The sequence below is a fragment of the Callorhinus ursinus genome, unplaced genomic scaffold (assembly GCF_003265705.2).
Source record: "Callorhinus ursinus isolate GAN/ISIS: 27379988/994484 unplaced genomic scaffold, GSC_fseal_2.0 scaffold20, whole genome shotgun sequence".
Lineage (NCBI taxonomy): Eukaryota > Metazoa > Chordata > Mammalia > Carnivora > Otariidae > Callorhinus > Callorhinus ursinus.
This window is the reverse complement of record NW_027397082.1, coordinates 25853594-25864361: the sequence shown is the minus strand read 5'-3', so window position 1 is coordinate 25864361 and position 10768 is coordinate 25853594. Positions and strand designations below refer to the sequence as shown.

General features: G+C 43.9%; 1 pseudogene; it reads right to left on the bottom strand.

The window, feature by feature from the left end:
• Positions 1-8202: 8202 nt before the first annotated feature.
• LOC112830970 (large ribosomal subunit protein uL13 pseudogene) overlaps positions 8203-10768 on the bottom strand; it is a 13147-nt pseudogene continuing 10581 nt past the window's right edge.

The following is a 10768-nucleotide window of genomic DNA, read 5'->3' as shown; positions in this document are numbered from 1 at the left end:
GACAGAGACACAGCGGGAGAGGGAACACAAGCAGGGGGAGTGGGAGAGGGAGAAGCAGGCTTCCCACAGAGCAGGGAGCCCAATGCGGGGCTCGATCCCAGGACCCTGGGATCATGACCTGAGCCGAAGGCAGACGCTTAATGACTGAGCCACCCAGGTGCCCCCATTTCTTTTTTTCTGGGGAGAATAATTAAGATCTAGTCTCTTAACAAGTGTGATGTTTATACTACAGTTTGTTCTCTATAATCACTATACTGTGCATTAGATCTCCAGGACTTATTTATCTACAAGGTGCTAGTTTGTAGCCTTAGACAACATCTCTCCTATTTCCTCATCCCTCAGGCCCTGGTGACAAACATTCTATTCTCTGTTTTTATGAGTTTAGCTTGTTTGGATTCCACATATAAATGATACCATACAGTATTTCTGACTTATCTCACTTAGCATAATCTAGTCAAGTTCTATCCGTGTTGTCACAAATGGCAGGGTTTCCTTCTTTCTCTCAGCTGCATAATATTCCATCGTGTATATGTATATCACTTTCTCTTTACCCATTTACCCTTTGGCAGATACTTGGGCTATTTCCATATCTTGACAATTGTGAATAACGCTACATGTAACTCTTCAATACCCTGTTTTTGTTTCCTTTGGATATATTCCCAGAAGTGGAATTGCTGAATCATATGGTAGTTCTATTTTTAATGTTTTTTTTTAAAGATTTTATTTATTTATTTGACAGAGAGACACAGCGAGAGAGGGAACACAAGCAGGGGGAGGAGAGAGGGAGAATCAGGGTTCTGGCTGAGCAGGGAGCCTGCTGCGGAGCTCGATCCCAGGACCCTGGGATCATGACCTGAGCCGAAGGAAGACACCCAACGACTGAGCCACTCAGGTGCCCTAATTTTTTGAGGAACCTCCATACTGTTTTCCATAGTGGCTGCACCAATTTATATTCCCACCAATAGTGCACAAGGGTTCCTTTTCTACACATTCTTGCCGACACTTTTTTTTTTTTAAAGATTTTATTTATTTATTTGAGAGAGAGAGCATGAAAGAGGGGAGGTCAGAGGGAGAAGCAGACTCCCTGCTCAGCAGGGAGCCCGATGCGGGACTCGATCCCAGGACTCCAGGATCATGACCTGAGCCGAAGGCAGTTGCTTAACCAACTGAGCCACCCAGGCACCCTTGCCAACACTTTTTATCTCTTGTCTTCTTGATGATAGCCATTCTAATAGGTATGAGGTGATATCTCGTCATGGTTTTGATCTATATTTCCCGGAATATTAGTGATACTAAGCATTTTTTCAAGTATCTGTTGGGCATTTGGATGTTTTCTTTGGGAAAAAAGTCTGTTTAATTCCCCTGCCCATTTTTTAATTTGTTGTCTCTTTATTATTGAGTTATATGAGTTCTTTATATATTTTGGATATTAACCCCTTATCTATTTTTATTATTGTGTATAATAGTATCAATAACTTTAATTTAGTGAACACAGATATGTGCAGGGCCTTGTACTAAGAATGTTACACATGTTGCTTTATTTAATGGTCTCATAAGGGGGTGTTCTTATCTCAGTTTTATACACAGGGACACTGACGTTTGAGTTTCTCAAGATCATATAACAAAGAAGTGGCTAAAAATGGAGCTTGAACCTGGTCTGTTTGACTCCAAAACCTGCACATCTCACCACCGTCTTATGCTCCTCTGTTTTAGAAGAGATCTATTCAGTTAGCTTTCAGATCCCTATCCTGACCAGAGTACCCACCACACAGATTTCAGACTGCTAGAAAATATTTCCAGTCTCCTTCAATTTAGAATCTTTCTCAGCTTTCCTTCCTTAAATATCTGCCACCCTCATAAAGTATAACTGATGGCCAGGAATCCTTCTTGGGGAATGTAGCCAACTGATGACTCTTTCTTAGCGCAACCACGACTCACACTTATGTCACAAACCCCAAACCAACCCTAGCTTTTTATCTGTGTCAACCTCAGCCAAAGCTCTGACCTAAGAATATGCAAAATCTCATAGGATTTTTCTCTTTGACAGTATCCTCACCGATGTCCATAGGGGAGGGCAGTAATTTAAAAGGACTAAGACGAGAAAGTTGTGTGCAATTCCGTTTGGAGGGGAGAAAAGAGACTTCAGTTGAACAGGGTGGAGAATGTAATGGTGGGAACTTGGGACAGGAGCTAGTGTCACAGAGATGGTTTTCATGGCCCTGAGGTCACAACTTTGAGCAGGACTTGACTGCTTTGGGTTCAAGGGAGATTAATCAGGTAATTGGTTTGCAATTCTTGAGTGGCATGGCATTTTATTTCACCTTTTCCTCTAAGGAGCCCATAGCTTTTATAAGACAAACTCATCAGTAATAATAACTCCCATTTGTTTTGCTCTTACCCTTTTTATTGTTTAGGGCACTTTATAGACCTTTCATTTAATCCTCACAAATACCCTGTCAGTACCTGCATTTTACAGAAGACAAGAGGGAGGCCCAGGAAGGGTAAATAACTTGCTCAAGGAAACAGAGCTAGTAAGGGGCAGAGCTTGGATTCAAAAGCGAACAGCCTGCCTCCAAGCTGGGCTCTTAACCTCTCTACTCCCTGTACTCCCGAATTCTTGCGGTGGGGGCACAGGGAGTAAGGATGCCTATGCAATCCATTTTGCATATAGAGCTTGTTAGGCTGCAAATGCTTGGAATGCTTCTTGCCACCTTTTTGTTTCCAAGACTAGGGGTTTTCCCCAAACACTCTTGGCCTCCGTCCCGCCTTCCCTCCTCCCCTGGGGAGATGGAGTGTTACCTGAATGGGAGGAGACAGGAGCCCGCACGGCCTACTGTCCTCCCATTCTTTCTTGGGGTTGCAGTCTGCCTGTAGAGACTGAACACTTTGATCTGCTCCTCCAGGGGCTGGTCTCCCCTGTGGGGTGAGGATGAGGAGGCCTTGGGTGGTCCAGTGCTCTGGAGTATTTAAGGCTGCCTAACAGGTTCAGTGCCGGGAGGCCTCTTGCTTCCCATAAACCCAGTCTCCGTATCAGCTTAATCGAGGGGATGCTTTGAACCTTACCTGATTGTCCTTTGTCTTATTTCTCAGTTGATCTACAACTCAGATTGAGAAGAGAGGTGTTATGTATCCTGATCACACCCTCCCCCAGAACTACTAAGGAAAAAATAAATAAAGAACTATAGAGAAATAATAAGATATCATATGAATTAAAGACTCTTGATGTAGCATCCAATGAATCCACCCCCTTCCAGGGTGATCAGTTCATCAATTAAGCTAAAGGATGGAACAGAGCAGGTACTTTGCTTGCATCATCTCAATTAACTCCTTTAACAATCATGTGAGGTGAGGTTTATTATCTCTGTGTTATTTATAAGGAATTTATATCTTTTTCAGTCAGAAAATATTGGGTATGGCCCACAAGCCAGGCTTTGTTCCAGGAGGCTCAGAGAGGTAATGAGACTTGCTCAAGGTTGTATATAGCTGGTCAGCGAGAGAACTACGATTTGAACCCAGGTCTGACCAACGACACAGGTTAGGTATTCCTTGGAGAGAAGGGAGGGTGGGAACAAATAAAAAAGTGATAATAAACATGCATTGAGCCCCAATTTTATACCAGTGTGTAACTTTATACCACCCAGTGCTTGTGGGGCATTATCTCCTTAATCCTTGCATCACCCTCATAAAGTAGCTGTGGTTTTCCTCATTAAACACACAAAGAGCCTGAGGTTTAATGATGTGAACTGATTTTCCAAAGGCTGCACAGTAAATGGCAGAGCTCTAGTTGTAATCCAGGTTCTTCTCATTCCAAACCTTGAGTTCCTGAGAAGTTTGTTTTTCTGGAGCTTACAAAGGTAGTTGGGAGACATAGCCTCTGATATAACATCAGAGTGTCTTGAAACCATCAGTTAACAAGTGTAGGTCAGCCTGGTGGGTGTGCAGGGGGAGGTGCTGAAGGGAAGAGAGGGAAGGCAGAGGAAGTGGTATGGGAAGAAGTGGGGGGGAGTAGAGTGATCAGCATTTGGTAGATTCACCCAAGCTTGCTGATACATGCTTGATGATGATGAAGAAAAATATCATGGCAACTTTGAGAATCAGGGAGAATTTTTGAATGGCATGTCTTTGTATGTGGTAAATCACAAAAGCAACAACAACAAAACCCCAGTGTCTCTGAAAGTGAGGAACTGCCCTGACACGGAGATCTCTTCTGTGTAGGTCTTAAGGATTTTGTTTGGATGAGACTCTGAAGACCCTAGATTTAGCCGTGGCTTTCTGTTAACTAATTGGTGACAAAGAGGAGTTATTTAATTTTTCTAGGCCTTAATATTCTTATCTTTAAAGTGAGAAAGGAGGGGTGCTTGGGTGGCTCAGTCAATTAAGTGTCTGCCTTTGGCTCAGGTCATGATCCTAGAGTCCTTGCTCCTTGCTCAGCGGGAAGCCTGCTTCTCCCTCTCCCTCTGCTGCAACCCCCTGCTTGTGCTCTCTCTCTTTCAAATAAATGAATAAATAAAATCTTTAAAAAAAAAATGAGAAAGGATATGTGCCCTCCAAAATTCCATCTAGCAATAATATTCTTTTTCCTCCCCAGCAGGGCAGGGAAGAATGCTAGTTTTTCCCAGAATTTCTGGCACATAGGTGATGGTCAATACATGTTTGTTGAATTGAGCTAATTAAAGGCAATGATACTAACTGAAAAACAGATTCCCCCGCAGAATAAGCATGTCCTGTTTGCTATATTCTTGTTGCCTATGTTCCGTTCTTCATCTGTCCTTGCTCTGAGTTATCAAACTTGTCATTTCCTTGTTGATGAAACCTCTCCCCACAGATCACTCTGCTTCCCTCATTCTAAACTCTGTCTAGAATGGGCTCAATCATTCTATAAATCCCTTGCATTCTTAATTCTTCTTACATAGCCTTCTGATTTCCTAGTTTTTAACTACAGCTGAATTGGCTACATGCTTATTCTACATTTTTAATTTAATGGATGTGTGGAAAGTCTCATTTCCTCCCTCTGTACCTGAACAAATATCTGCATGAAAAATGTGAATGAAACCACATGATTGAAGGAGTAACACCCAGAGCAGCAGCTTTAATTGCAGACTTAAGTTTTGATAGTGACAAGTTCTTCAAAGTTAATTTTTTAATTAAGAATATACAGTGATAAGAAGCACCTGGGTGGCTCAGTTGGTTAAGAGTCCAACTCTTGATTTCAGCTCAGGTCATGACCTCAGGGTCGTAAGAATGAGTCCCATGTCGGGCTCTGCACTGAGTGTGGAGCCTGCTTAAGATTCTCTCTCTCCGTCTCCCTCTCCCTCCGCCTTCTGCCTCCCTACCCCACTCTTGTGTACACATGCTCTGTCTCTCTCTCAAAACAAAAAGAAAAGAAAAGAAAAAGAAGACTATACAGTGATAAGAATAGCATTTCAAGGAGGGAAGATTATTCCATATGTTTGGTTTAAACGGATAAATTTAGTATTATATAGGTAAAACAACCATGTATTTGATGGAATTTTTCACTTTTCATCCGTATCGCTTAGCATTATACATGCATAGCCTGAATTTCTTTGCTCCAAATTCCAACTTGAAAAAGATCACTTTCATGTAGGCTTCTGAGATTAAGTCAGAGCCTTGAAATCCAGTTATTCTGGTTGTTTGAGGCAGTGGTGTGGCAGACACTCTTGGTCGGCCTCCCTATCTCTAGTACCCACTTCTTTCTCACTATCAGACTTACAGTTGTGCTCACGACAGTGTGTCTCTTTAAGAACACGTGCCTTCCCAGACTCCTGTGAAGCTAGAGTAGCCACAACCCCTGTCTGACCAAAGACACAGAGGTAAAAGTTTCCTATGTGGAGCTTCCAGGAAAGCCATTTTTTGTTTTTCTGTTAAAAAGGGATGAGTCCAATTGGCACATGAATTTTGCCCTTTACTCTTCCGTTTCTTTCTGCCTGGAGTATGAATGCCCATATTGGAGGGGCAACAGCCCAGCTTTTAATTCTGAGGAAGAAAGTCAGACACTCAGAGTGGCAGAGAAAGACGTTAGAAGGAGCCTGGGATTTTGCTGACTTCTTGTAAATCTGGCCTGGGGAGGTTTCTCTGAGGAGCTGAGGTCTGAGCTAAGACTAAAAGGATGAACAGGAGTTGATTAGGCAAAGGTGGTAGATGCAATGAGAAGAAACAGCGTTGTGTAAAGACCTTAGGGCTATAGAGAACAGGGCTCTTTTGAGGAACTGAAAGTAGTCCCTTGTGACTGAAATATTGAGCACAAAATTAGGCTGGAGAGGTAAGTGGGCCAGGTGATGGACGGCCCTGTGGTCAGTTTATATTAAGGACTTGGGTATTTGTCTTAAGAACAATGGAAAGTCGCTTAACCAACTGAGCCACCCAGGCGCCCTGGAAAGTCATTGAAGATTTTAAACCTTTAGCAATGACCTGGCCAGATTTAAATTTTAAAACTCGAATGCCATTCTGTCTGTACGACGTAGAATGGATTGGAGATATGAGGCTAGAGTTGATGTGGGGGGGCTGGCTAGGATGCCAGACAGAAGATGGTAGACAAGGTAAGAGCTGATGAAAGCTTGGCTTCAGGGGGTGGCAGTGGAGATGGAGGAAAGTTGTGGGATTTGAATACTATTTGAATACTAGATTCTGGCTTGTAGAATTGAATGGCTGGTTGGGGGTTGGGTGGCATTTACTGAGAAAGGAAACATGGAGGAGTCCTGAGGTGGGTGGGGGCACTATAATGAGTTTCCCCTGAACATGTTGACAGTGAAGAGCCTTGAGACACCCATGTGAGTATGTCACACAGAAGGTGTTGGTAGAGGTCTGGCACACAGTGGAGAGGTCAGGCCTGGAGTTTTCAGTGTGTAGATGGTGGATAGAATTATGTATCATGAATCATTTAAGGAGAGAAGAGAGAGTGAAAAGAGAAGGAGGCTTAGGACCATGTTGCCATAAAGATGAGTAACCTTGTCCTCGTCTTCAAGGAGCTTATAAGAAGCTTGGTAGAGGTGATGAGCTACATACATATGTATGTAATTACAATACAGACAGAAAAAGACTTATATCCTACTAATGCCATTAATGATGCATCCAGAAGAGAGTACTACTACACCAGCTAAGGGGATCAGAGACTGTTTCAGGGAGAAGCATTTAAGAACATCTTTGTTGGATAGCTAGAATAAAGTGAGGTAGATGAAGGGAGGAATGGGCTTCCAGCTTGAGACTTGATGAAAGGTTTGAAAGCTGAAAAGCAAGACACACTGGGGGAGCTTCAGGGTTTTTAGTTTATGTAAAGATGGGGTATAAGTAGAGGGGTCTTGAAAAGGTTGAGCTGGAGCCAGAGTGAGGAGAGCTGTAAATGCCAGGCTGAGATACTTTACCTGTACAAGTGGGAACCTAGCTAAGGTTTGTGTGTATGTGGAAGAGGAGGTGACGTAATGAAGCAGTAATTGAAGAAGACTCCTCTGGTTTCCCATGTGAGGTGCACTGGAGAATATCGATACTGGAGGCAGGGAGACCAAGCAGGAGGCTGGGGAGAAGTATCTCAGAGGTTGTTTAAATGCCACAACTTAGCTCATTCAGCTAGTTAGCATAAGTAAAAAGGAAATTGAGTTAAAAAAAAAGTGAATACCTTATGGAATGCAATCCTGGAAGTCCAGTTGGCTCACAGGAGATGGACAGTCATCAGGCTCTCTTTGTGTCTCTCTCTCCTTGTAGACACATAGTCTCTTGCCTTTGCTTTTCTCAGCACTATATTCTTTGTAGACCAGTTTTCTCTGTGAGGCTCTTTGCTTCTGCTCTCGCTTTACCAAGATTTGAATGGGGGTTGGGGTGCCATGACATTTGCTCTGACCCGAACTCACTAGATCTTATACCCCAGAGCCCACCATCATTTGCCATCGTCTCTACAATGATCATGGCATGAAGACATGCTCTACCTTTGGGTGACAAAGCAGACTCCAAATTGAAATCCTGGTCACAGTCAATATAATAATATAACAAATCTCCTTTTCACATTTCGTGTTGATGGAACAACATAGCATTTGTTCATATTGGTTGGCGTGATTTTACTCACACTGTTTCTACATTTGTGCAACAATAGATTGTTACCCGCTCCCAGAATGAGAGAAGGAACCATGGCTGTCTTATCTACCATAGTATCTATTGCTATGTAACAAATTACCCCAACACTTGCTGGCTTAAAGCAACAATAGATATTTATTATCTCACACTTTCTGTGGGCCAGAAATTTGGGAGAAGCTTGACCAGGTGGCCATGGCTTGGGGTCTTGCATGAAGTTGCAATCAAAATGTTGCTGGGGTTGCAGTCATCTGAAGGCTTGATTGAAGCTGGATGATCCCCTTCCAAGATGGCTCCCTCACATGGTTGTTGGTGGAAGGGCTCAGTTCTTCATCACATGGACCTTTGCATAGGGTTGCTTGAGCGTCCTCATGACATGGCAGCTGGTTTTCCGCAGAGTGAGTGATCCAAGTGAGATCAAGGAAGAAGCCACATTGCCTTTTATGACCTAGTCTAAGAAGTCATAGTGTCACTTTTGACACATTTTTTTTTTTGGTAAAAACAAGTCACTGAGTCTCACACTCAAGGGAAGAAGGGTTAGCTCTATCATTTGAAGAAATAATTGTAAAAGAATTTGCAGTCATATTTTAAAATCACCATAACCACTATAACTTCAGCACCTGGTTCAGTGTCTGACACATAGTGGGTGCTTAGTAAAGGTTTGTGAAAAGAATGATTATTCTCTCTTCCAGACTTGGATTCACTAGCACTGAGAAACGGACCTCAAGCAGCCACACTAAGGAATGGCCATTTGAGGTTTCACTCAGGTTTAATGTATTCTGCAATGTTGTCTCAGCAACAAGTGTTTGGGCCATTTTGAAAAGTTGCCTGGCCATTCACACAACATATGAGCTGCTGGGATTCCTTTAAGTATCGGTACAAAACTGGAAAAAGAGATATGAAGTCTCAGAGGTACATGAAAGTTAAGTTTTGCTAGTTAACTAGAATTATAAATGAGTATTTATGATATATATCTCTAGTATAATTGGCGTTGTTATTTGAAGTGCAGCTACTTTATATTTCTTTGAAGACTTGGGATCACTGATGTGTGTAAGACCAAGTAGATCACAGTGGGTGCAGTGGGAACCCAAACCCCATACAAACCATGGTGGAGGGAGAGCAGAATGAGATTCTCTGAAAGTTTTTTTTTTTTTTTTAAAGATTGAAATTTATTTGAGAGAGAGAGAGAAAGAGAACACTCACACAGGTACACCTGAGCAGGGGGAGGGGCAGAGGGCGAGAGAGAGGGATAGAAGCAGACTCCACGATGAGCAGAGACCCTGACGTGGGGCTTAATCCCACAACCCTAAGATCATGATCTGAGCCAAAATCAAGAGTCGGATGCTTAACCAACTGAGCCACCCAGGTGCCCCCTAATAGTTTTTTAAATCCCTAGTATTCCAAGAGAAAAGAAGGTGAGTGGTAGGTGTGGGAGCGATGGATGTGCGCCGCTCAGCTCTCTCTTCAAGAAAGGGATGGTGTAGAGGGCATGTGGACATAGTAACCATGGAGCTTGTTTAAGTAAAGGACAGTAGAATGCAGTGGTTAAGTGCTTTGGAGGCAAGGAGGCCTGGGCTTGAGTTTGGCTTGTGTTATCTACTAGCTTTGTGACAGTGGGCAAATGACTTAAGCTCTTTATCTCTTAGTTTCCACATTGGGAAGGTGGAGATGATAATATAAATCTACCTCTCAGATTTGCTGGGAGGATTAAAAAGGGCTCAGCCTCTTGCATGTTCGAAATAGGCAAAATTCTTAGTTGTAAGCAACAGAAGCTATCAGATTGATCAAAACAGAAAAAGAATGAACCAAAAAGACAGTGGGCAGCTCCCAGAATCCCTAGAGAGGCTAGAGAAGTAGCTCAGGAAACAGAAACAAGGGCAGGAGCCAGGGCCATCAAAATCAGCGTGGCGAGGACCCTGCTGCTGCCGCCCTCCCTCACTGGATGCCTCAGTGGGCCTCATGGCCTCTGTCTTTGTCATTCCCAGTGGCGCGCTCCAGACCCTGACCCTGGCCTTGCTGCCACTCTTGCTGGGAATGTGTCGTGGGTGTCCCTGCCCACACTCGCCCGGCCATCAGAACGGCTTCTCGGCAGTCCTTGAGATCCTTTCTCCTTCCCCGCCCCGCCATGCTCCCCTCAGCCCCTTCTGCTTCTTTCACCTCCCTCGCCTTCCTCCCTGCTCCGCTCCTTTTTTTCTCCTTCTCTTTCTCAGTCTCTGTCTCCCTCTCATCTCTATGTCTGGCTCCATTATCTCTCTCTCTCCTTTTCCCTTTCCCATCTTCCCACTTTTCTGTCTCTCCTCTCATCTCCATTTTCATCTCCATCTCTCATGTCTGTGTCCATCTCTCATCTCCATCTCCGTCTCCGTCTCCATCTCTCATCTCCATCTCCATCTCCATCTCCGTCTCCGTCTCCGTCTCCATCTCTCATCTCTGTCTCCGTCTCCGTCTCCGTCTCCTTCTCTCATCTCCGTCTCCGTCTCCGTCTCCGTCTCCGTCTCCATCTCTCATCTCCGTCTCCGTCTCCGTCTCCGTCTCCGTCTCCGTCTCCATCTCTCATCTCCGTCTCCGTCTCCGTCTCCGTCTCCGTCTCCGTCTCTCATCTCCGTCTCCGTCTCCATCTCCATCTCTCATCTCCATCTCCATCTCTCATCTCCGTCTCCGTCTCCATCTCTCATCTCCGTCTCCGTCT